Source organism: Pseudonaja textilis, chromosome 1, assembly GCF_049901715.1.
Source record: "Pseudonaja textilis isolate UNSWEBS1 chromosome 1, rPseTex1.2, whole genome shotgun sequence".
Lineage (NCBI taxonomy): Eukaryota > Metazoa > Chordata > Lepidosauria > Squamata > Elapidae > Pseudonaja > Pseudonaja textilis.
Window position 1 is genome coordinate 225,865,506 of NC_141990.1, and position 27,077 is coordinate 225,892,582.

General features: G+C 36.8%; 1 protein-coding gene and 1 long non-coding RNA gene across 3 annotated transcripts in view; one reads left to right on the top strand and one right to left on the bottom strand.

Moving 5' to 3' along the window:
• The window catches only part of STX3 (syntaxin 3), a 49,701-nt gene that overhangs the window by 3,878 nt on the left and 18,746 nt on the right, over positions 1 to 27,077 (top strand). The window lies entirely within an intron of this gene.
• LOC148128060 (uncharacterized) lies at positions 17,105 to 24,296 on the bottom strand. The gene is made up of 2 exons (XR_015740863.1): positions 23,170 to 24,296; positions 17,105 to 23,000 (listed from the first exon to the last, which is right to left on the bottom strand). It is a non-coding gene; the product is annotated as an uncharacterized LOC148128060 (long non-coding RNA).

A 27,077-nucleotide genomic window follows, 5' to 3' on the forward strand; every position in this document is an offset into this window, starting at 1 on the left:
CATATCTGTCTGTCTGTTAATGTCTCCATTAAAAATAGCAAAGGGTTGTAAGCCTGTTAGGTTTTAAACTTGCTAGAAAAGTGAAGGAAGAAGGTGTGGGAAGAGGAAACACGCTGGGCTGAAGATGGGCAATCAGGCCAATTCCGAATGAAGGCCAACACTCCTTAGCACCCAGGGTGTGCGGTACAACCTGCAGGGCACGCAAATCCTATGGGGGGCACTACTGTTATCAACCACCTGCTGTATTTCTGAGTTGATGAGAAGAGGGACCTGGTTGTAGCAGTGTAGTCCCATTAGTAACAAGCTTAATTCAAGTAGTTGGAGAAGGAGTGGCAAAGTAATACCTTGGTAGCCTTCAGAAGCTTGAGGAGAGTTAATAGAGGAGTGCCACCCATTTTTTCCATGCCTGAAGAACATAAATAGAATCTGCAGCTTCCTCCTATTTGATTTCCCTCCTTGTGACACTCAGGTTTTATCTAGTAAACGTAGCCTTGTGGCTAAACTATAAGCCTGGGAAACAAAGCTGTACTGAGATGTCATGAGAAGGTTAGGCATATCATGAGCTTAGGTTCCTCCTTTATTTTCTCTTACATTGACTTATTGAATGACTTGCAGCTGCCGAAGGTCACACAATTTAGACAGTCTTTTCTTAAAGGTCCTTTAGAGCATAAGGAACGAGTGTTTTGTTAAAACACGGTGCAACTAACCATTTTACAGTTTCCATTTTTAAACTGAGCATTTGCAAAAAATAAATGCATCTGGTTTGTAAGACAAGTTTGCTTGTAATTCTCATCAAGTACATCATTCTTGTGTAAGCTACCTGTTCTTAGCAAGGAGTGATATTATAAGGCTGTTCATTCAGCTCAGGTCATTGGCACAAGGACAGCTTCTTATTGGCTGCACTGCCAAAAGATATTGTTAGTTCAGTATGTGTGCCAGGCTTTGCAGAGGCCTAGCTATTTTAACCTTCTGGGAAGGCTTTTTGTAACTGTTAAATTCCTAGGTAGGCTGGTTATTTTCTAAGAATAAAGTTATATGTGATTTGTACTTGCTGGGATACAGAATTAGCCATTTCCTGGCACACAGACTCCTGCTTGTCTCATGGAATGAACCAGTTGCTTAATGCTGCAACAGACGTTGTGATTCTGTCACTGGAAGTAGGAAGTAAGTTAGGATTATTACAAGCATGGCTTAATTTATAGAAGAAGAGATGTTCAGGTCATTTTGTGAATTTGCACTGTTTTTTTACATGTGCAAAGCAGCAGTTTGCATAATCATGATTTATTAAAGAAACTACATTTTTTTTGAATTCATCCCATATATTTAGCCAGAAAGGATTGTTTACATGCCACAGAAGCTGGATTTACATGTATGATAAAACCTAAGGAAGCAAACCATATTTCGGCTTGGTATGGTGTACACATTCCAATCCTGTGTAAAAGAAAAGGCTGCATCATAGGAAAGAGAGTGCTGGCGAGGTTACTTGGTAGGTGCTACCAACATGCATTTCTTTTACATTTCACATGATCTGAGATTAAGTTCTGACCATGTGACTGCAGATAATCTGCAGGAGATGAAAATAGGAAGGCAAAAAACCGACAGGAGAAATAATGCTTGCTAACAGAAAAAGAACCTGCAACACTCAGGCGTTCTGGCCAGTTATGAAGAATGCTGAAAATTTTAGTTCAGCAATATCTAGAAACCAAAGGCTTCCAACTTTAGACTTTGTGTGGGGTCATCTTAGTTTTTGAGTTGAGTTGGCTTGATAGCTTTCCTTGGGTGAGCTTAATTTATTATGGTAAATCAAATTTGCTGTAGTCTTTTTCATCAGGCTTGTTTTCCAGTTCAGCTGATAACATGTTAAATAAATCTGTCAAACAGCTGAAGTTAGAATTCAGATTTTAGACGAAGACATACAAAAGAAGACCAGTAACAGTTACCCATTGTAGAAATTAACAATAATAAGAATTTTCCAGCTTTGATAATGCAACAACTAACTCTGTGGCAGAGACATATAATGCGTTGTCCCAAAATAACATTTGCAGCCTTAAAACTCTGGGTTCATTTTTCAAAGCTTCTCCAAAAATTGTAACCACCTGTAATTCATTATGTGATAAAAGTGGAGATTATTAATTATGCTGGGAATAATCCTATTCCCATAACTAAAAAGACTTGATTTGGTCCACTTTGGCACAGCATTAAACCACAATAGTGCTTCTTAAAAAGACTAAGTACCCTTGTTATAATGAATGAGAAATCCTGGTTTAAAATCTATGAAATGTTATGAAATCAAATAGTTAATTACTTTTAATTAAACTGTTAGTCTGTCTTTTGCCTTATTCTTTTGCCTGATTTGCTATTCTTGCTGAATTATATTGATTTGGGGATGGGTAATCTAATTTCTTGGGTGAGTGATATATGATTGCTATTAAAATAGACATTAGATCTATGCCTACTTATTGTTTAGTTTGTAATCTTGTTTCTCCTCAGAGCAGCCAAAGTATTGTAAGCATTTACTCAGCTTTCAACATAATGCGCTACAATGAATCTTCTGCTTACTGAAAAAGTGTGAAACAAAAGTATCTGTTAGTTGTCAAACAAAGTTCCTTTTTAAAAACAAAGTCTGCTGTTTGCTTATAAAGATTATTTTTATAATAAAGTGGAATAATTTTTTTTTTTTACAAATTTTAAACTAGGCAACCTGAATTCTGCAGAAATTCTGACATTTGCATTTTGTTTTCAATATGTGTAATTCATTTTTCCTGCTCAAGTCATTGAGCAATATAACTGACTGTGCTGCATATTAAAACCCTGACATTAGGAAAAGCAACTGAATTTCCTTCTGGTAAAACCTCCCAGGCATTTCAATAAATGTTTTTTTTAACATGCAGGTTTTAAAAAGTAAAATAATGAATCGTCACCTATTTTGCCCTTAAACAGAATTTTGGAGCAAATATAGTGGTAATCTTTTGATTGGGAGCAAGTAAATTATTTTTCTCTTTCTCATTCTCTTTAATCTTAAATGTTTGTGAGTATGTGAGTGTTTTGAATTGTACTAAATTGTAATGGTAACCCTATGAGCCAGAATACCTAGAATTTTGATTCCTTATACTTTCCATAAATTCTTCTTTCTGGATAGATTTGTGAAGGAATGAGGGACTTACGAATCTTTTATTTCAAGAGTCTCACCCCTGGTCCACAGACTGCAACTGGCCAATGGCCTGTTCTCTATGCCTCTATCTTGCTTTGCCTGGCACAAAAGTTAATCCAGTGGGGGAAATCGTCTTTTGTTTTCTCCTGCTGAATTTGAAGGGGGTGAACTCTGCACTTTCCTGCATTTGGAGGGTCCAAAGTCAATGGAACATTTTGAGGGAATGGACCACAATTATGATGACCTTGCACAAATGAACTACTTGTTTGTCTGCTCAGCTTCAGAAAGAGCCTGGCAAAGGGCAGAAAGGAGTGACAGATTTAGTCAGGATTATAAAACTATCAATCAGGAGAAGAGAAGATAAAATGCTCGGGAGAGAGAAGGGGATTAATTTTATTTTTATTTCTCTGTGAACTTAAATTCCAAACAGGCAGTGATTTTATGGAGGACTACAATTAGGGAGGGAGTTTCTGGACAATAGTTTATGACCCCCCCCCTTTCTTGATGGAAAAGGTTCCAGGTGGAGGGGAACATTCAGGAAGAGAAACATTCCAACATGGAGTTTTTTCCTGCTTCCTTGGCACAACTGCGTATAACATTCCTTGAGTGTTATATCCATGACAGAAGCAGAAGCCTATGTCCTGCGGTGGTTTTGATTCTGGTCTCATCTGAGTGAGAACCTTGACTCTAGAGGGTATTCCTTCAAATATCAGAGGAAAAACCACATTGTTGAATGCTGTTTCTGTGTTTGGGGATCTGGGGTGGTTTGGATAAAGATTTAGTCTCACTATCTGGGCCACATAATTTTCTCTTTGTGTAATAGTTCGTAGAATAACAGAGTAGGAAGGGATCTTGGAGGTCATCTAGTCCAACCCCCTGCGTGAGCAGGAGAGTTCATTTGTGCACTGTCTCCACAAGCAGGTAAATCTTTCATTATGTAATCTGAAATGTGAAATGATGTGCCCATAAACATGCTTTTTCTTCTTTTTAAAGGGAAAGTAAAATGGTTTTGGAGCACATATTACTATTCTGAATATATTGCTGTATCCCCCTTCCCTCATATTTAGTTCCTGAAGAGGATGTATACAGATTGAACTCTACAATTTGGATGTCCATTATAAGAGGTTAGCTTAAATTTCCCCATCTCTTTACAATTTAGTAATACAACAAGGTTAGATGTGAAAAGTCCATTTCTTTCTTACACAACAGCTGTAGATTTAATTGGAGGCTAATTAATCCGACCCAATACCCAATTCAGAATATACAAACCGAGAACTAACCCACTAGCTTTGTTTAAATTATTTCAAGTTACCTGCTATTCTCTAAGACTGCCCCCACCACACAGACAAGTCAGTCACCGGAATATAAACTGACAGCAAACCACACTCCTTCCTAGCACTGATGTCGTTACCTAGTTTGGGTAATGAAAGCTCAAAGAATACCAAGGACCTCTCATGTCAACTCTGAGCTACAAATATTCTCCTTTACTTTTACCTGCTATTTACCATTATCCTTTTTATTGAAGACAGTTCTTGTTTGACCACAGCCCAAGATTCGTCCATCTAATACATCTGTCAACAATAAAATCTTAATATATTTACAGTATTCTGACTTCTGGGCATGGAAAAGACACTGTTACTATGTTTTAGGTATTTTTCTCTGCTTGTAATCAGAAGCTCTATACTTCTGCTAGAGTTCAAAACTTATATTTTAAGAGTGAAATACTGTGCAACTATAATAATATTTACAACATAAAGAAGTATGTTCCTGATATGGCCCTTAATATCAGATCTGGGACTTATGTGAATTCCTTTTTCCCTTCAGTGCCCCCTCTCACCCTCACCCTTGCATGAGTGAAATCTTTCCTTTTAGAAACTATTTCAATCCTAAAATCATGAGAATATCTGATTTTCTGTGTAAAAAAGCAAAGCTTCTTAAACTTAAAACTCCATTCTTGGGGAAAAATAATCGGACAGAATGTAATGGCTTCTTATAATTTTTTTAGAGGTAATTTTTCTTTTTTTAAAAAAATACCTGCCAACTAACAGGTGAAGTTTGTTCTATCAAGTGGAGTTTGGTTTTACTGCTTTGGCTCATCAGTGATACCACATGGATTCAAAAAAAAATTCTGTGAATCAAACAAAAATACAGAACATGTTATACCTCCAGGCAGAGTTGTGAATCATTTGATTGGTTATCCAAAGAAAACACTTCAGAATAAGATTTAGAAATAGAAGACATTTCTTTTGACTTTGATTCTTCAATCTATGTTAAATTCCATCTCTGAATTTAAGGGGCAGGACCTTTATCCTTTCTTCATTGGAATGTGTGTGCCTTGCAAGTTTCCCACAAAATGAGCAAGTTACATTTTATTAGACTAAACTACAAGTTACTTAAAAACGGAGCTGAAACTACAAAGGAAAGAATGAGTCAGATGGACAGGGGTGTCACTGCTCAAAACAAATTTATTTTTCAACATATTTAGAAATCTCTCTTAAAAATACTGCTCTTCTCTTAAAAAAAAACTAATTATTAAAAGCAAAATAAACAAAGCTTCTTGGTGGATCTACCTATAATTAAAAGGCAGGTTTCAAACCTGCATTAGGAAGAATATAATATCAGACTCATGATGTTTTAAAGAGGTCTAGAAAAAAAAAGATAATTGGCACTGCTGGAAGCACCCTTTCATTTCCAAGGTCACCTTTTCTTTGGCTAAAAATTAAAATGAAACAAAATCAATTCTGATAAGTTTTACTGTAATTGTGTTGTCCTTTTCAAAAAAGTTCTTGCATCATTTGTGGTTATTGTCCTATTAATTTAAACCATAGGCTTAGAAAAATATAGCATCTGTACTATTCACAATAGATGGAAGTGCTAAACTGACTCTAACTGACCTCAACAGGAGTTGGACCAAGTTAAAATTATATTTGGATGGGAGACTATCAGGAAATCCCAAGTTTGCAGATTAGACTGGGACCTCCCGCCCCCACCCCCAAAAAACAACCCCAAACGTGGCAATGGCAATTGGTTTCCATCAACTACCAAAAACCACATGAAACTCCAGGAAATGAGCTTGATTTGAGAGCATCTATTTTCATTTCTTTTCCTCACCGGCTGTCAACAGGTTCTCTTCAGAGATACAGGTCACTCCAGATAGCTGAGCTTCTGGCATATATACTCTTCTCCTACTCAGGGAGTAGGAAAGAGTGCTCTGTACATACCAAGAAGTTCTTTCTTTCTTTCTTTCTTTCTTTCTTTCTTTCTTTCTTTCTTTCTTTCTTTCTATCCTGCCTTTATTATTTTTGTAAATAAGGCAATGAACCTTGGTGGGATTCAAATAATTTAACAACTGGTTCTCTGCCCTAATGATTTCTTCCAACAACCAGTTCACCAAACTTCTCAGAAACTTAACAACCAGTTCTCCTGAACTGGTGCGAACTGGCTGAATCCCACCACTGCAATGAACACACCTACTACCTTCTCCTCCTATTTCCCTCACAACAGCCCTGTGAAGTGAGTTGGGCTGACTACCCAGAGTCACCCATCTGGCTTTCATGCTTAAGGCAGAACTAGAACTCACATTCCCCTGGTTTCTACCCTGGTGTCTTTACCACTAGACTAGACTATATTTTAAAGGGATCGTGACAGCAAATGGTTAAAGCAGGTTTCACAAGAGTTAATCTTTTTATTTACTGATACCACTGCAGTTCAGTACATGTAAAAGTTCCTGCATGACAAATTTAATTACAGGTTCTTGCTGCAACAGTTCTGTAGCATACAGAATCTTTGTGCTATACTGTAGAAGCCAGCTTGCAAATAGACTAAAGGAACAGTTTGGATGTATGGTGTGGAAGCAAGGGAAACAAGAGTTATAGACTTTTTTATTTGCTTGCATAGCAACTCTGTGAGACAGTGAGTTGCTCTAAATCACATGGTTTGTCCATTCATCTAAGCAGGAACTTGACATTTGAGCCCCCACTCTAACATCTGCTATTACGAAAGTTTGTCAGAATGTGTACTGCCAGTAACAGGACCAACTCTTCTGGGTAAATAGATAGACAGATACAAACAAATCCTTTATCTCTCAGCATATTCATTTATAGAGAAAATACAGGCACAATTAAATAGCATACATGTCCCTGTCAGATAACAGAATGCAGGCTGTTCCATGTGGTTTCCTGACTTAAAAACTGTAGATGTACTTCCTTAAAAATATTTTTTTAAAAGTTGGGTTGTATGTAGAGAGTGTATGGACAGCTACTGCTGTGTGAACTGAAAAATGTGGAAGATGAAACAGGGATAATCAGCATGAACTGGTAAATGGGGGTGTTGCTTCTTCCCATCTTCCTCTGAATGGGGAACTGGCTAGATCGCTGTTTGAGTAAGTAATGTTTGACAGAGTGTACTGAGAGCAAAGGACTTCTGGATGTATGTCATGGTTGAAGGCTGCAAGGAACATATGCCTAAAGTCTCTGGATTATGACAGTACAGTATATTGTTTGAAAGGGTACAGAAGATTTTATAGGATTGTAAGATTTATGATCCTATAAGAACAGATGACAAATTATTTTACTTATTTAAAAATCTTAATCACCTAATAGCGAAAGGTCCCTGGACACTTTGCAATAAAACACACTGAACAATACATTTTGAATAAAAATATCTACAATAATATCAAATAAAATGGAAAATGGAATATCATATAGACTAGATAGAAGCAAGACAGTATCATCTAAAAGCATGGGAATTAAAAATAATTAAACTACAGTTAAAAGGCAATTAAAAACCCTGGGGAAATAGGTCTTCAACTGGTACTTATCAGCTCCATTAAATAGACCAGACAATGAAATCAACTTCCCAGTGTGTCTACAACTATTTTTATTGAGACTTGTTAGAATAACAATGACATACAACTCTGATTTTTCTGTACCTCCCTCTAGCTTAGTGTATTAGGGTGGTGTCTATCTCAGCTGTTTCTGAATGTTACATGGATGTTCTGGATTTTAAAAATACCTTAGCCCACCTTACTTGGGTCTGCTGATTTATTTATTTTTATTCATTTATTTTATTTTGTCAAGCGATTATAAGATTTTCCTCAAGATCATTTTCCTTATTCTCTAGACTAGAATGAGACCAATGCTGGCATTAGGCAAAATACTCCTGCATCCTTATTATTGTTGTGTCAGTTGAATCTTTGTTTCTTTTTGGAGCAATTTTCTTTCCTGTTGATATCTTCTTTACTGAAAGTAAGCTTTCTTTGCACAGTGTAAATTTAAATGTTGCTAAAGAAAATGCTCTATGATGATTGGCATCAGATAATTATCTTACAAGTCTTACCTTTCTTTCTAGAATCATAGGAATGTTTTGTACAACTTGATAGACAATAGCTAGGCTGAATATTGTGTAAGGCATAGTATGGAATCATGATTTATTACAGTGGTGGGCAACCTGTAGCCATTGGGGCATATGCCCAGCATGGCCAGAATTTAGTGGTAAACTGATCTAATATTAGCATTGCAATATTTTGTGCTTTTGTTTCAAAATTAATGGGAGGATTGGGAGCAGGGGGATTTCAGGACAGCAAAGTACTCCCATTTACTTAACACCATGAAAAATAGCTATCATTTTAATAAAATGCATAATTAAATTTGGTTTTTAGGAAACTACAGATAGTAAACTGCAACTGTCATACCAGGAATTCACAGTAATGACAACTTTATTCCACCCAGTGTGTTATGGATGGCTTTGAGAGGTGATAAATGCCAAAATTAATGTTAACTCTCAGGAAAGTTCATGAGTAAAAGTATGGATTAAAACTCATTATCCTTTTCAGGAAGTTCTTGTTTTAACCAACTGTGGCACATGTGTCATAACACTTGAAACTGTTGGGAATTTCCATATAAATGTGGTTAGGTTTGTAACTGTAAGCATGAAGATGCAGCCAGCAGTTGTTTGTGCACATCAACAGCAAATTTGTACACAAGCAAAAGAATAAAGGAACCTCTAGGTGAAGGATGCTTTTTGATCCAAAACTTTTCAGAAGCCTTGAGGAAAACTTTTGGATGGTAGTTGTCAGCTTGATGCGTAAATGGTTAGCTTTGTGTTTCCTCTCTCTTAGAGTATGGATCCTGGTTCTGCCTGCTATCTCCCTTAAACAGAATAGGATCAAATGGCTGTGTGGGAAGAACCCAGCTTTAGAAAATTTGAGTTTGAAAATGGATCTCTGCAGAAGAAAAAATTCCCCCAATTTTCCTCAATGCATCCCTATGGAAGAGGCAGTTAGGCAGTAACTTAGCATGTTGCTGACTGTTCCAGTCTAAGACATCCCATCTAAGACATTTCCCATCAGATGACCTGGAGGTGCACATATGCAGTCTACCTGTGCTTCCCAGTATACATCAATAAATGAAATCACAACATGTCATTTCGTTATTCAGAAGAAAATAGAAACATTCCCACTGCTGGATCTTGACAGACTAGAAAATTGGGTTGTATCTAACAAAATGAAATTCAATGTAGAAAAAAGTAAAGTCCTACACAGGCAAGAAAAACCAAAAGTACACATATAGACTGTGTGAAACTAGGCTCAATAGCAGTAACTGTGAGAGGGATCTTGGAATCTTAGTGGACAACCAGCTAAATATGAGCCAGCACTGTGCAGCAGCCGCCAAAAAAGCTAATGCAATCCTAAATTGTATTAACAGAGGGATACAGTCAAGATCAAGGGAAGTATTAATACCACTCTATAAAGCCTTAGTAAGACCACACCTAGAGTACTGCATCCAGTTTTGGTCACCACATTATAAAAAAGATGTTGAGACTCTAGAAAAAGTACAGAGAAGAGTAACCAGGATGATTAGGGGATTGGAGGCTAAAACATACAACGAACTGTTGCAGGAACTGGGCTTGGCTAGTCTAGTAAAGAGAAGAACTAGGGGAGACATGATAGCAGTCTTCCAATATTTGAGGGGCTGCCACAGGGAGGAAGGGGTCAAGCTATTTTCTAAAGCTTCTGTAAGCCAGACAAGGAATAATGGATGGAAACTGAACAAGGAGAGATTTAACCTGGAAACAAGGAGAAACTTTCTGACCGTGAGAACAATCAACCAATGGAACAGCTTGCCCTCAGAAGTTGTGGGAGCACCATCACTTGAGACTTTCAAGAAGAGATTGGACTGCCATTTGTCAGAAATGGTGTAGGGTCTCCCGCTTGGGTGGGGGGTTGGACTAGATGACCTACAAGGTCCTTTCCAACTTTGATTATCTGTTATCTGCTGGTAAAGTGGTTGGAACAATTCCAGCAGTTGTACACTACAGTTGTACCCCTTTATTTTACAAATTTATTTTACAAAATAAATTTGGGAATTGGGAAATGTGGGTTGAGATACAGGAGCAAATAATTTCACTTTTTATTTTGATCATTATATTCCTGAAAGGAAAGGTGCTTTTTGCCCTCTCTAGCATGTTTAGGATGTGAGATATCCGTGGAATACGAGTGGGCAGGATTGCACTTCCACTTAACCTATTTTTCAATATCCTAATCATGGAATGCAGGAAGACTAGGGTTAGGGCTATACATGTTTTTAAATAACTCCATTGTTCCTGTACCAAATGATTTCCCCAAAGGTAGAAACATTACTCTGCCCCACAGAACAGAGTTTAAACCAAGAGCTCTACCTTTTGAATCTGTGTGACATTAAAAGTCAACTGTCTGATTACACCTTAATAACAAACATGGAAAATATCAGATACATTAAAAGCAACGCATCCCTTGAAGAATGTTTTTTTTAATTAGCCTATTTTTAGAAACACAGAATAACTTGAGTGCTTAGTGTAATAATGGAAATATCCAGTACTTCCAGTTCTTATTTCCCATTGTCAGTGTTTCTCAACTTTAGCAATTTTAAGATGTGTGCACTTCAACTTCCAGAATTCCCCCAGCTTGCTCATTGTTGTTTCTTTGTCTGATCATTGTCCTGTTCAACATTCTGGCTGGGAGAATACTGGGAGCTGAAGTCCTCACATCTGAAAGCTTGAGAAATATTCACATTGTTCTGTTCAACCTTCCATCTTGCAACCCAGCATGTTGTGCTCTTTTCTTCCAGCTCTATGTCCTAATGTGCAGACTGGTTAAATATGTGTTTAGCATTGCCTGGTAACAGGGAGAGGTCTGCAGTTTGTACCAAATAAACTCAATTTCAAGAGTTGGCATAGAAAGTTTTGCTATTAATGGCAGGAGAATAGGTGCAGGAGACTAGAAAACATTGAAGGATCTACTAAAATGTGAACCTGTAAAGCTGAATAAAAATATTGACTCCAAACCAATGTGACTGCATTGGTTTGCAGCATCCCCCCCCTCCCCCCATTTAAATACACTGGTGGTCTCAGTAGAACTTCTGTATATTTGGTAGAAAAAAGTCAGTAAATATAGTCTGTAACAATCATTAGCTGAGACATGGCTACTTAGTAGCTCCAAAGGAGGAACAGAAGATATGAAGAATATTTCAAGTTAATAGATAAAAGTGTTCCAAATCTTTTTCCCTGCATTTTTTGTAGTTTTGGGAATACAAATGTTCATTTTAGCCGTTCTGCTGATTTTTTCTCATGCCAAAGTATAACCCACCTTTTCTCAATGATCTTTTCTGGTATTATAAACTTGGGATCAGTGCTCCATCTGGTTAAAGATATTGTCTTGGCGTTGCTTCCAGGCACGAGAATGCATTCCCTTAGACATTGTGCTTGGCCTTACTCCTGCTTTTTAGGAAAAGTAAAACCTTTTATTTGAAGCAGATTAGTTTGAATTAGTAGTCATTTAAAACATTTTAATAAGATTTTAATCGTATAAGTTACATGTTGTTGGCTATCTTGATTACAATCTAGGTAGAAACGTGGATATCAATTCTGAATGACAACAGCCTTGCTATTTCTGAAAGCTTGACTGAGCACAACAAACCAAAAAATCAATTCAAGAGGAAAGTTAAAACTATTTCTATTGATTGAGATCAGCTATAATAACAGAACCTCGGAAATCTGATTATGTTCTCTCCTTCCATTATTTATAGTTCAATGAATTAGGGAGATATCTGCCAGAGCCACTTCCTAATATTATCTGACTATTGTGGACTTATAACTTATGTTATATTTCTTGCCAACTTGCATATTTCTTTCAAGATCATCTTCTTTACAGGCTGTATAATACAGTTTTATTGATTTACTCTGGATAAATATATTTATTATGTGCACTTAATCTGTTACCAACTTGCTCTTTAGACCAAAGAATTCAAGAAGGGGGATGGTGTTGAAATACAAGAAGTCCTCAGCTTATGACTTAGTTGCTTAGCAAATAGAGTTATGACAGACCTCCCCAGAGTAACTTGCAACCTGGTTTTGAAGTTCCAGATACAGATAATCAGAGTTGGAAGGGACCTTGTAGGTCATCTAGTCCAACCCCCCACCCAAGCAGGAGACCCTACACCATTTCTGACAAATGGCAGTCCAATCTCTTCTTGAAAGTCTCAAGTGATGGCGCTCCCACAACTTCTGAAGGCAACTTCTGTCCTATGGATTGATTGTTCTCACTGTCAGAAAGTTTCTCCTTATTTCCAGGTTAAATCTCTCCTTGTTCAGTTTCCATCCATTATTCCTTGTCTGGCCTACAGTTGCTTTAGAAAATAGCTTGACCCCTTCCTCCCTGTGGCAGCCCCTCAAATATTGGAAGACCGCTATCATGTCTGCCCTGGTCCTTCTCTTTACTAGACTAGCCAAGACCAGTTCCTGCAACAGTTTGTTGTATGTTTTAGCCTCCAGTCCCCTAATCATCCTGATTGCTCTTCTCTGTACTTTTTCTAGAGCCGCAACATCTTTTTTATAATGTGCTGAACAAAACTGGACTCAGTGTGGTCTTACTAAGGCTCTATAGAGTGGTATTAGTACTTCCCTTGATCTTGACTGTATCCCTCTGTTAATACAATTTAGGATTGCATTAGCTTTTTTGGCTGCTGCTGCAGACTGGTGGCTCATATTTAGCTGGTTGTCCACTAAGACTCCAAGATCTGTCCCCCCCCTCGTCCCCCCCCAGCAATCATATGATCATATTTTGGATGCTTGGCAGCCACCTACTTTTACAGCAGCATCCCTTGTGACCACAATTTAGCATGGTTTTGCCTGAAACCAGCATTTACTTCTGGTTTCCAGAAAAATGCCATTTGGGTACATTTGGTATTTGCTTAATGACCACCACAGGAAAGGTCATAAAATTGAGTGTGGTTGCATGATGACCTGCTTAATGACCGATATGACTATAATTCCAGGCTCAATTACTGCTGTAATTTAAGGACCATCTGTATGTGATTTCTGTACTTGGCAATGGATTAATAACATATTCACAGAAGGATGTTCTGGTGGTCTTTCAATCCTACTGTTTAGCTCCTCAAAGAAAATAATTCAGCGACATGTAAGAAACATCATCCTCCCTTGAGTTTCAGGTGCAATGGATGGAGCCCAGGTATCTGTTTTCAGTACTAGGGATGAATCACTGTTGACAATTGCAACGTCTCCACACCCCATGCCCTTAGAGCAAAGGGAAATAGCAGTTTACGTCTCTGCCAATGTTGACATACACACCTTCTACTTTTATGACTGGGAATGCCTTAAAAAGAATGCCCTTAGAAATGGGAAATCCTGTGCAATCCAGTCCAGTAACTACTAGAAGACATAGACATTTAGAAACTGAAATTAATGCGCACGGAATGATTTCCTTTTTTATGTGCTTGCACGTCTCATTGTTTTAACATTCTGCATGTTTAGTATTTAATATTTACTACAAATGTGAGTGCATATATAGACCAAAATGGTTCCGTAGGCAATCCCATTTTAGTGGATTCTAAAATCCCTCAAGTGTCCGCATGTTGCCAGAATTGCCATCCTTCTCTACCCAACCTGGGGCATTCCTCTCTGTGTAAATCCTAGTGTGCAACCCCCAAGCACCACCACCCATTCATTAGCTTAAAGGCTTTCTTTGTCAAGCATGTTGGTGTAATGCAATTAGATAAGGACAGCAGCCATCTGGTCTGATTTTTCTCAGGCTGAGGAACGCAGGGTGCAAAGGCTGAGTTGGGGCATTTTCTCCTTTCCCACCCTGTTGAGAGCATGGGGCACTGGTGAAGCTCAGAAAGGGATGAGACTGTGTTAGCCTTTGCTTTCTGTGTTGTAAAAAAAGTATGTTTGAGGAATAAGAATACTGAGAATCTCTGTGGTGCCACATCGTAAAATAAATGTAGATTAAGATGAAGGAGAAAATGGAAGGAAGTTTTTAGCCCCTCTCACATCAGCTTTGCAAGAAAAGCTTGAAGAGGGACAAATTCTCCAAAGGGGGAAGGTGATTATATGAGGTTGTTGGTGTATTCCTAAAAGTGGTGAGAGCAAACAAGTATTCTCCTCTACCGCAGTCTGCTAATGCTGCTTGTTCAGTGTGAGGCACATTCAGGACTAGATGGGAGATTAGCTGTGCTCCTTTTGAGCCAGATGACTCAGTGACTGTTCAACTAATATAACCTCTGACCTCCATTTTGTAAGACTCTAAAAACATTTCATTGCAGAAACTAGACTTCTGCTGCTCGGAGAGAAGACTTTTTATGCCTGTCTAGATTATTGCATTTCTCTTCTCCCTTTTTTCTGTAAAAGATGCCGGGAAAAGGGAACTATTCAGCTTGCTTGTTCTTGGATTCTTTCAGCATTGGATAGTCATGGGTGAGATGACATCTTGTCTTTCCCTTCTATTTCCTGGTAAATAGCACAGAACGGCTGTGGTTTTAGTGGTGGAAAACTCCATGAGAAGGGTCATTGGTTAATATCTTTCCCCTCTTTACCTTACATTCCTGCTGTACTAATGTTTTCTCTCCGCAAAACTCTCCAAAACAGCATGGATTATTTTATTTTTATCATGAAGTGAGATTTGATGGCAAGTCCAGTTGCAATATTACTAAAAACCCATTTCAACAGAGATAAAATGGTACATGATGAATTAAGTGAGATAAGAGGTTGGATGTGAAATATTTAATTTTTGGTCACTGACGCCTAACTGAAGAGATCCTGTTTTTTTTTTAAACTTTATTTACAAGAATTAAAAACATACAAATTTAAAAGTACAAAACCAATAGTGTATACATAACACATTTCTCTTTACAATTTGATATCGAATTTGATACGTCCTAATAGTCATTACTGATACTTCTCACATTTCCATTTACTATCACATCTTAATCACTAAGTAACTCACAATGCTCTACTAATCTTCTCATTGGTTTATAACTATTTATTAATTAATAATACATTCATACTTTTTAAAATAATAAATAAAAAGATATAGTGAATATATAATGCTAATAATAATGTAGAAGAAAAGAGGATTTAACACCTTTGTTATTCTTATACATTTCATATAGACACCTGAATATAACTTGTTTCTTGGGTTCATTTACATGTTTTCCCTTCACAGTCTACCCAGTTGTACCATTTATCCCATATCCTATAATAATTTGTGTCCTCCTTGCCATTGAGTTTGAGTGTGAGCCTCTCCAATTGGGCACACTCATAGATTTTTTGAATAGTAATATGTATTGGTGGTACATTTGGATTCTTCCAGTATTGCGCTAATGAAATCCGTGCCGCTGTCAATAAGTGGATGGTCAGATATCTTACTTTAGGGGTATAATCCCCTTTAATCATTCCAAACAGGAACAGTTCCAGTTTCCACTCCAGCCCACACTCTATAATTTCTTCTATCCACTCTTTTATTTTTAACCAATATTTCTTTGTCTCAGGACAGGTCCACCATAAGTGAAAGTAAGCACCAAATTTCCCTTTGCATTTCCAACAGCATGGGTTTGCTGTCGGAAATATTTTGGCCAGTCTAGAGGGTGCCAGATGCCATCTATACATCATTTTGTACAGACTCTCCTTATGTGCCACTGATTTAGTTAATATGAGATATTTTGCCAAATTTCTTCCCAGTCATCCAGATCTAAACTGTAACCAATTTTTTTTTCCCCAAGCTAACATAGGTCCTTTCACGATTCTCTTGGCCATTTCATGTTCTAATAAGTAATTATATAATTTAGAAATCAACCCTTTCTCAGGACTTGAAAGTATTTTGTCTAAATGCGTATCTTTTACCTCAATTCCATATACCTTTATGTCTTTATTATATCTCAATTTTACTTGGAAATATGACCAATTATCAATAACTATTCCTAGTGCTTCAAGTTCCTGTATCATTTTCATTCTTCCCTCTTTATCTAATATTTGATGGTACTTCAGTTTTTTACTGATATCCATCGTATTTAAGTGGAACATTGCCTCCATTGTTGAAAACCACCTTGGAACTTTGGTATAATGATTTTTTCTAATATCAGCCCATATTTAATTATTAACTTTCGGAATACATGTCTAGTAAAGTATAGATTGTTTTGGCTATTCAGGTTCCACAAAAATGTGTGCCACCCTAATTGTAAGTCGTGGCCCTCCAATTTTAAAATTCTATTGTTCCTCAGATTAATCCAATCTTTTATCCATACTAATGCCGCCGCTTTATAATAGATCTCCCAGGCAGGGAGTCCAAATCCACCTCTGCTTTTGTTATCTTGTAAATATATTTTTTTATTCTCGTTTTTTTCTTTGCCCAGATAAATTTCATCACAATTTTATCTAATTCTTTAAAGAATTTTTCATCCAACGATATCGGAATTGTTTGAAACAGATATAGTATTTTGGGTAAAACATTCATTTTGATTGTTGCTATTCTGCCTAATAATGAAATTTGCATCTTATTCCAATTTTCCATATCCTTTTCATTCTGTTTCAGTAATTTGGTGTAGTTGTCCTCCAGCAGATTTAATGTTCTAGCTCTTAACCAGATGCCTAAATATTTGATCTTATTTACAGTTTGTAATCCCATCTTCCAATTTTTTTTGTTTACTATTTGATAAATTTTTAACAAGCATTTTAGTTTTTTCCTTATTAATTTTTAATCCTGCTAGTTTACCTAATTTATCTATTTCATTTAGTAAAGCTGGTCCTGAGTCTATTGGAGCTTCTGTAACAAAAACCATATCATCTGCAAAGGCCTGTAATTTATACTCTTGACTTTTAATTTTGGTTCCTTTAATTTCTTTATTTGATCTAATTCTATCCAACAGAGTTTCTAAAATTGTTATGAAAAGCAGAGGTGAAAGAGGGCATCCCTGTCTGACACCCTTCCTTATCTTTAATGATTTAGTAATTTCTCAATTTAATAATACATTAACCTTTTGTGTAGCATAAATTGCATTTAACAGTTTTACAAAATTACCTCCAAAGTCCATCAAGTTAATCTGCTTCTTCATAAAGTCCTAATTTAAGTTATCAAAAGCCTTTTGCGCATCCAAGAAGACCAAGGCCACTTGGTTTCCTGGATGTTTTTCATAATATTCTAATATGTCTATTATTATTCTTGTATTATATCTAATCTGCCTCGTGGGAAGAAAACCATTTTGATCCGAATGAATTTTGTTACTAAGTACTTTCTTTAATCTTTCCGCCACTATCACCATAAAAATTTTATAATCTGAATTTAAAAGAGATATTGGTCTATAATTCTTTATTTGGCATCCTCTTTTGGAATCAATGTTATGTAAGCTTCCTTCCATGATTCCGGAATTTTAGCTTCCAGTAATACTTCATTACAGATCTCTAATAGCATATTCTCTAGTGTGGCACCTGTCTCTTTATATAATTCATTTGATAACCTGTCTGGACCTGGCGTTTTGTTTCTTTTTTGTTTTTGAATCATCGCATTTAGTTCATCTAAAGTTATTACTTTATTAAGCAGCTCTTTTTTATCATCCAATAAAGGGTACAGAATTCCTTCTTTCAAATATTCTTCTATTTTATTTAAATCAACTTCCTCTTGTTTATAAAGATCCTCAAAAAATTTCTCTTGTGATTTCCTTTTTTCTCTCCAGATCCATCTCTATTATTCCATTTTTATTCTCTAATTGATATATCGTTCTTTTCTGATTTTCTTTTCTTAATTTATATGCCAGCCAACTATTGGATTTATTTGCATGCTCAAAATAATTTTGTTTTGTATATAATAATTTTTAATTAATTCCTCTTGATCTAAAATATTCATTTCATGTTTAACTAGCACTAATTCATTTCTGATTTGCTCATCTCCCGGGGTTTCCATTTGCTTATTTTCCATTTTCTCTATTCTTTTTATTAGAGCTTTCCACTTTCCCTCTCTTTCTTTATTTCTATTTGCTGTAAAAGCTATCGATATTCCCCTTAAATATGTCTTCATAGTATCCCATAGATTCTGCAATAAGGTATCCTGTTTCTTATTAAATTTTAAAAAACTTGTCAGTTCTTCCCTAATTTTTTGAATATATTCTTCCTCCTTCAATAATTGCGAATTGAGTGTCCATCTACCTTTTTTTATAGAAACTATTTTTCGAATAAGAAAATGAAATACTAAGTTTATAATAACATTAAGACAATAACGAATTAAACTATAACTAAACATTAATCATTTTACAAGTTCTCCTTAATATTTTATTAAATATTGAGATCTATCATTATTAAACATTTTAATATTTTAATATTTTATTAAATATTCCAATAGACTATTTCAAATGCAAATACTACAATACTATCTTATGTACTCTTGCAGAATCTTTCTTTAATTATACACTATCCATTATCCTTTATCTCTAAAAAAATCTGCTTTTTGGCATCTTGTTCTAGCCTGTGGCTTTTTTTCCCTTTTCCCCTCCCTTTCTTCTCCAGTCTGGTCTTTTTGCACCCCCCTCTCCTAACCTCCCCCTTTTTAACTTCCCTTCTCTGTTGTAATTCTCTTTTCAATTGCTTTTTAACATTGTACCTTTTTTTCACCCTATTTTTCTTTTTTCTTGGTTGTTTTATTAAATCTTAAATTCTCATTTTTCCTTCCTCTCTTCCCATTTTCTTTCTTAATCGAACTTTTTAGTCCATTAAAGATGGCTTCTTCCTTTTCTTCTTCTTCTTCTCCTTCTCCTTCTTCTTCAAGTATTTGCTGGTACGTAGAAACCGCCATTTCTAAAAAGTGGAAGACAGCTCCCAAGGAATCCTTGCCATTTTGCTCTCTTTCTTTTAATTTTTCATATTCCATTTTTAGTTCATCCACAGATGGTGCCATTGTAAATTTTTAAAAGCAACCCAGATGTTTTCAATCTTAAAGTAATTTCCAAATGTCAAAGTTATCAAACAATCCAAACAAACAAAAATTATTTCCTCTTCTTCTCTTTACAATTTTTCCTCCAGGGGCAAAATCCCAAATATATTTTAAAAGCCGTATTACAGTTAATTGATGGTCTTATAATCTTCAAGGCATCTCCTCCAACAAAGTTTTAAAGATTTTTTTTTTTAGTCCTCTCCTTCCCACTTGTAACAAGGAGCTTATTTTTACCTTTAAAAAGCAGGTTTTTCTGTGCCCATTTGCTTTCTCCGTAAGGAAGGGGAGTGAACTTTCCTTCAGCACTTTTGCCGCTTTAACAACTTCTTTTGGAAACAAATGTATCAGTCCGAAAGTCAGGTTTCCAGGGTGTTTTAAAAGTAACTTAATGTCCCGGTTCAGCCAAGAAAACTTCTCCTTCTGGCTCTTCCTCCTGCACAGTCTTATCCGGTTGAAGATTTCTTTGTGGCTGCCATTTCTGACAGCCGCTCCACTGCCTCAGAAAAAAGGAATCTAGCTGGCTGGGGAAAGGGGGTGAGATATCCCCAGACCCCTGCCTGGATCTCCTCTGTCTTCCGCTACCCCTTCAGGGTAGCGACAACCCCCAAATCCAGTTGGATCGGGGGAACCTCAGCGGCAAGCGCAGCAGGGACCCGCAGAGAAGCGGATTCCTGCCACCGCCGAAGCCTTGCAACTGGAAGTCAGAAACTATTTTTCCATATTATCTGTACCGGATTGTGATCTGCCCATGTATTAGCCAAAATCTTTATATCCTGAATCTCCTTCCATAACTCACAATTTACCCAAGCCATATCTATCCTGGACCATGATTTGTGTGGGCTGGAGTAGAAAATGAACTGTGATATTCCTGGGTTTCTCTTCCTCCACACATCCACAAGTTCTAATACTTCAAGCATCTCTAGAAATTTCTTAGGCAATGTATTCTGTTTCTTATATTGTCTTTGTTCACAGGCATAATCTTGACTATTGTTTGTTATTGCATTGTAATCTCCTATAATACAAATTCTTGAGTTACCAAATTCTATTAATTTCTCGTATAAAGTTTTGTAAAATTCACTTTGATTTTTATTGGGAGCATATATCCCCACTAATAATGTCTTTTTATTTTGTATTACCATCTCTACCATTACTATTCTTCCCAATTCACCTTTATAAACCAATTTTGAGGCTATGTCCTCTTTTATATATAGTACTACCTCTCTTTTCTTCTCTTCCGCCAATGCTGAATACATTTTCCCCGGTTTTTTATTTACTAAATATCCTTGATCACGTGTCTTAATATGAACCTCTTGGATACAAATCATATCAGCTCTTTGTTTTTCCAACTTAAAAAAAAAACTCTTTTTCTTTTAACTGGATCATTTAACCCATTAATATTTATAGATGTTAAATTCACCCCTTTATCCATTTCCCTTCTTACTTCTATCTCTCAGTATTTTTGCTCGTCGTTTGACTTCTAGTCCTCACTCCTATTTCTTCTCTTCCAAGTATCTCTTCATCTCCTTCCCTCTCCTTCTCCTTCTCCCTCCCCCTGCTTCTAAGTTGTAACTCTTCTTGATTTGAGGTCTCATGATCTCATGATCATCTTTGCTGCTCGATTCTTCCTCTATTCCTCCTATTTGATCAAAACATTATTGAGCTTTAGTCAGACTATCTATTCTCACCCTTTTCTCCTTCCATATTACTAAGATGCCCTCTGGGATAATCCATCTAAAAGGTATGGTTTTTTTATTTAAATAATTTATGAGAAATCAATAATCTCTCCTCTGCTCGCAAACTCTTCTCGGGATCTGTTTCAAAACAATCACTTCTCTGCCTTAATATTTTATTCCTTCATCTCTTGTAATTCTATAAATTATATCTTTCACTCACCTCCTTGCAAATCTAATATGCACTTCTCAGGGTAGTCTGTGCCATCTTGTGTAGCTCATGTACACTCTATATACGTTGTCCAGCTCATTCACCATCTCATTCTTGTCTCTATTCAAAAGCTTTGCCAATATCTCCATCATCACCAATGCTAAATTCTCACCCCGCTCTTCCTCTACATTCTGGAACCTTAGATAATAGGAGGCCTTATCCATCTCGAGATGAGTCAGCGTCTCATTTATCTCTTTATTCTGTTCCATAATTTTTTGTTCCATGCCTTCCAACTTCTTTTCCATTTGAGCAGCTAATTTTTCAATCTCTTTAATCTTCTCTTCATTTATTTTAATCAATTCCTGTATCTGGCCTATCTTTCCATCCAAATTCTTAACTTCGCTTCTCATTTCTCCTAACTCATTTTTTAATTCTTCTTTCATTGTTTCTCTTTCTGCTTTACTTTTCGGATGATTTTTAGACATTGACTCCTGCATTGCCTACATTGTGCTTTGAATAGTTAATAATGTAGTTTGAACCGATTGCGTATTGGTTTGGGTTGTGGATTTTTCTGGTGCCAACATCCCTTCAATCGTTTTTGGGTTGATGTTACTGTGGGGGTAGATGGTGTTACTGTTGATGACATTTTTCTTCCTGTTTTTGTAATAGTGCTAGTTGTACTCGTCATATCTTTAATAATTCCTTGTTGTTCCTTCACTATCCTAAATATATTTTCCCAGATTATATTGCCAACTACCATCAACCTTATCCATATTTTACGATTTAATTTTCTCATTTATCTAATATTTTATTTTAAACTACTGCTTGTCTGCTTAATCTAATTTCCTAACACCGTCAGATTAGGGAATTATAATCAATTAATAATTATGTATTCAAAATTCCAAACCCACCTATTACTCTAGATATTCCCTTCACCTTTTATTAATACAATACCTAGTCTTAATAAGTTCAATAACTCATCAGTTCTTAAATTGTCTAACAGATAAAGGAAAAAAGAAAAAAAACACTCAGCTGTACTTAGATATATAGCAATAATATAACCCCAGTCACTTCTTTAAGTTAATTACTGTATTTCAGCTAATATTTCCCTAGATATATAATAAAAGTTTAAAATTCAAATTAATACCTTTTATATTCCAGTAAATCACAGTATCCAATATAAGGGGGATATGAGAAAGAGAGGGAGGGAAGAATCAATTAACTCATCATTACATTAATCAGTATATTAAGTTCATTAATCTATATTCAATCAATATATATGTAAAATAAAGAAGAGAAAAAAACTACAGAATATAATCCAAAGGGATTAAATATCACTTACTCAAGTTAAATCAATCTTATTTTCTTGTTACTTGAATGTATACTATAAATAAATACAAAGTGAGTCTATGTCACTTCAATCAGTTCTAAAAGAAAAATAGAAAAAAAGAAAAAGAAGAAAAAAAGACACTGGACGAGAGAAGGATTTACAGTCTCCTACTTTCCTGTCATTGCCTTGATATTCCAGTTATATCCAATAATAAATTGAGGTCTCAGGTCTCAGTTCTATCAGTCACTTCCACTGCCTTCCTCCACTCTCCTGGAATTGCCAGTCTCAATGGCCACCACCGCAAGTTGCACTGTCACTCCTCAACTCAATTTTAAAGTTTCAGAGTTCTTGTCTGTCCGCAAAGTACTCGTCGTGATTTGTTCATATGGCTAGAAGTAAAAAAAAAAATCGCCAACTGTAATTGCTCTTCTCTCCTTTTCACTTTCCTATTTAGAAATGAGTTTTACTTTATCCAGAACTGGGGGTAGGCAACTCAGTCCTGCCACCATTTTCAGCTTTCCCCCTTTCACATTGGAATTTCAGACTTTCACCACTTACTTTCCCAAATTATCCACTAGTTATAATCCAACAGCAATTTTGCCTCCAATATCTTTCCCGGACTCAAATTCGATATCTTCTCTCCGCTTCCTTCTTAAGTTTGTTCTGTCGCATCTTCGGGCCAGCCTCAACAGGCTGCCCTGAGCTTCGGACTACCTTCTTTGCCTCCGTGGTTGCAGTTCCTGGTTGGGCTCTGAGAGTTCTCCCTCACTTGGGTGATCCCACCAGGATCTGATCCTACCTCAAACGGTCGCCCACGAACAAAAACCAGAGCAGAGTTCTCCTACATCGCCATGCCGCGACGTCACCCGAGATCCTGTTTTTAATATACTTCTTGCATTTAAAAAAAAGTACAGGTAGGAAATGTTTCTTCCTTGTTCCTTTCTTTGGGCCTTCAGTCTTCTGTACACACATTATTTTTGGCATGTAGGCAAGAAAAATATATGTACTTCTCAAATTTATTTTGTCATACAAATGGAAACATTTTAAAGTGGAATGAATTATCTGAAAAGAAGTTTGCCTCCTGGAGGAAGATTTGACAAACCCTCTCTTTCCAGTAGTAACATGGAAACTTAGCCTAACTAAGCCGCAATATGTAACTATATTTGATTGATTTTTGGACCCGACTGGCAAGCAATCATCACCATAAATTACCAGGAATGTTTATATTTATATTTATAATTGAATGGTCATTGAGATGTGCCTGCTTGTCACTATAGTGCTGTATCTCTCACATATTTCTGAAGGCCTGCAGACACCCAAACAGGTTCTGTATTATCATCACTTAGTGCTTAGCTAATATATCGCTGAGCATAGAAGATGCTTTATGTTCTCATTGGATATGGTGCTCATAGAGAAGTGAGAAGTGAGAGCAATGAATACAGAAAGGCAAAAAGGAGAGTGTGACTTGAGAAGTAGCTGAAGTGTTACATTAGGTTGAATATTGTTCTCAAGATATTGGTTTCTGTAAAGAAGGACATGTAGTCTTTTCCTCCAGCATCTTCCTGAAGAAGAATCATTCCAATAATACAAGCAAAGAAGGAAAGCCCGTTATCAGACAAAGACATTTTGATAATTAGCAATATCTCTGGTAGCTTGTGCTCGGGCCCAAGTATCAACCTTTTCATTTCTCCTTCTTGCCATTTTAGATGCTGTTCTTTGCACTTAGTTCTTTTTCTCCAGCTCGTATACACATTTCTGCTTGGAATAAAGGACCCACATTTTTTTCAAGGCTATAATTCTATATTGGAAGTTCCACTTTGCCTGGCCTTTGAAAGTTCTTGGCTTTGTGCCATTTGAATTCCCAGTCAACTGATTTGTGACTTAAGATCTTTTGACCTAAGAGCCTGGCATCCTTTTGCAACTTTTCTACTTAAGACAGCATAAATTGCTGTAAAGATGGAGATTGTTTGGTCAATATTCCTCAATGAACAACATGAATAATGAATAACAAACATGAATAACAATCACAAGATTGCAACCCAGGCACCGAAATGGGCATATCCTTTGATATTTGAAATGTGACAAAATCAGACATAGCAGATGTATTGCCATTGCATGAGGAACAAAAGAGACTAAGAAATTGGAGCAGTGATAAGGGACATTTTGAGAAAAGACTAAAATCTTTTACCTATCATCTTTCCACCAATAGATTGGGATTCATATTTTGCTATCTTTTTTAATTCACTTATTTTTCTCTCTCTGAATAGTTAAAAATGAATGTTTAATGGTGTTTTGAATGTTTGTAAATCATGTAGAATATTGTATTGAGATGATACTATGTTAAGGTTGAAAATAAATAAAAATCCCATAGATTAGGGGTGTCAAACTCACAGCCTATGGGCCAGATGTGTCACCTGCTGGCCCTGCCCCCGCCCAGTTTAGTTTAGTTTACTTTATTGTCATTGCACCTCATACAATGAAATCAAGCACCATCTTCAGTGCACATCATGACCATGACCATGAAAATAAACACAAACACACATCCTTCACCCTCCACACATTGAACTGAAAACCCCCAACACCGCACCAACACTGTACTATCCAGCAGAATTCAAAAGAACTACTGCCCTTGGATGGAAGCTGTTTTTCAGCCTATTTGTGCTTGTTTTTAATATCCTGTACCATCTGTCAGATGGTAATCGTTCAAAAAAAGGGTTCCCAGGATGAGATGGATCTCTGAGATTGTTTTGAACTTTCTTAAGGCAGCGGGAGCTAAAAAACTCTTCCAAAAAGGGAAGAGGGCAACCAATGATCTTCTGGGCAATGACATTAACCCTCTGGAGTACTTTCCTATCTGCCACTGTGTAATTGGCAAACCATACAGAGGTGCAGTAAGTTAAAATGCTCTCTATGGTGCAGTGGTAGAAGTTCACCAGCACTTTTTCATTCAGTTGTTGTTTTCTGAGAAGTCTCAGGTAGTATAATCTCTGCTGGGCCCTTTTGACCAGTGCTGCAGTGTGAGCATCCCAGGTCAGGTCCTCTTTTATGGTAACACCCAGAAACTTAAACTGGCCACTTGCTCCACTCGGTCTCCATTGATAAGCAAGGGCTGATTTTCTGATCTGTTCCTTCTTTAATCCACATAAGCTCCTTGGTCTTATTGGTGTTGAGGACCACACCATGGAAGCAACCACTCCATCTCATCTCGGTAGGCAGACTCATCCCCCCCGGAGATGAGTCCCACCACTGTTGTATCATTTGCAAATTTAGCAATAGTATTACTAGCATGAGTGGGAATGCAGTCATGCACATAAAGAGTATAGAGTAAGGGACTCAACACGCAACCCTGTGGTGTACCAGTGTTAAGAATAAGGGCTGAAGAGGTATGATTACCTAATCTGACCTTCTGTGAGTGGCCAGACAGGAAATCCATAATCCAAATAGCGAAGGGGGGAAAAGTCCCATGACGTGACACCGCCGTACGACACGAGTTTGACACCCCTGCCATAGATGATCTGCCTTCTCTAATTTTAGCTAATGAAAAACCTGGCCTCAAAGTACTTGTGAATAAATTATAAGGAATTGTGTTTTTACCACTTGGGCTTTTTCCTCTCTTAGAATGCAAAATGCAAAATTGGAGGACTGAAAAGCAAAATACATGTGGAAACTAATTCTGTAAAATGAGAAAATATGTTCAGAAGGAAATGCCCAAGTTTGTCTTTATCCCAACTTGATATTTGAACATCAAAACACATGGACTTGGAGTACTGCTCTGGGCAATTCCCCATCCCCCAAAAGCAAAACAAAAAGCTTCCTTTAAATGACCCTGTTACAGTTGTTTAAATTAAGACTATTTCTTAAATTGAGCAGATTAAGATCAAATGAACTTTCTTCCCCAATTGGTCATTCGTTTTTGTGTGCATGTTTAAGGAAATGAAAGCCACAGTAAATGCCACCATCCCTTGCTTCTACATTTTAACTGTGAAAGAAGAGCTAACGTATGTTAGCACAGGGCAAAAGAAGGGGCGATTATGGTACAGAATGGATAAAAACTGGGGATGCAACGGAAATAAACCCAAACTCAATTTCCAAACATCTCTTCAGCTTGATTACTGCATTATCCAGATTGGTGTGGTGCAGAGGCCTGGATCCCCCTTTTCTTAGACAGCATCAACGTAGATAGTGGGGTTGTAGCTACTGTTCCAATCCAGTGGTACGATTCAAATTGATAGGCAACAGGCTTTTAGGGGGCTGCCAGAAAGAGGGGGGGCAATGTATTTTCCAAAGTACCAGATGGATGGAAACTGAACAGAGAGAGAAGCATCCTAAAAGTAAGGAGAAACTTCCTGACAGTGAGAACAATTAACCAGTGGAACTGCTTGCCACCAGAAGTTCTGAGTGCTCCAATACTGGAAGCTTTTAACAAAAGACTGGACAGTCATTTCTCTGAAATGGTATAGAGTTCC